The sequence below is a fragment of the Tigriopus californicus genome, chromosome 1 (assembly GCF_007210705.1).
Source record: "Tigriopus californicus strain San Diego chromosome 1, Tcal_SD_v2.1, whole genome shotgun sequence".
Classification (NCBI taxonomy): domain Eukaryota; kingdom Metazoa; phylum Arthropoda; class Copepoda; order Harpacticoida; family Harpacticidae; genus Tigriopus; species Tigriopus californicus.
In genome coordinates, this window is record NC_081440.1 from 8,779,294 (window position 1) to 8,780,164 (window position 871).

Genomic DNA, 871 nt, shown 5'->3' on the forward strand with positions numbered 1-871 from the left:
GAGAAGTTTTTCATTTGTTTGGCTAATCATGTATCATGGTGCTTTTTAAGACAAAAATGGCTTGATTATTGTTTTTCACGATCTTCTTGCTCGTTAGGCTCAGAAATAAAGTGCTTTTACATAAAGGAAAGATTGAATTGTAATGTAGGCACATCTACAGGGAAAGAGTAACGAAATTACAAGCAATGAAATTACAGTAATTTGTTCCTCTTTTCGCACAAGGAACTGTAATCAATTACATTTTACAATGCTGAAATTGTAACAACCCAAAATAACTAGAAATTACTCGTTCTTTTTTCACGCTCCATAGCGGCTTTTAGTTTTTCGTTTCTCTCTTAGCATCTGAGGAAACTTGAAGCTTTTAGGCAATCTTAACAGAAATTTTCATTTTTTTATACTTTCTAACATCCTAAAGAAGGAAGCTCAGGGCTGAAGATTGCGCTCGCTTCTAATAACAAGTATTGCGTTTGTGGTTTCAAATCTTGTTATATTTGGACAGCTTTATAGTTTAAACTGCATCCAGGGTCCCTGGTTTAAACCCTCTCTTTCAAATTTCGTTGAACTAAAAGACCTGCCTCATAGCAAACTCTTCCTTTGGCTTTTGTATGTGCATCAAATTCTCAGCTCTCCCCTTATCCATCCATGACTTCATTCTCCATCAATAGTTGAGCTCAAGAAAATACGTCAGTTTTGAATGTGAAATACATCAATAACATGTACTCCAGAAGAAGGTAATTTCTTTAACAGATGTAGGAGTTTCAAATCACAGCAGAAGAGCTGCAGTAACTGAGTACGGCGCCTTTGTAATCCCAACGCTTAGTGTCTGGGTCCTGGACATAGAAAACCATAACTAGAATGCTTAAGTTCAACA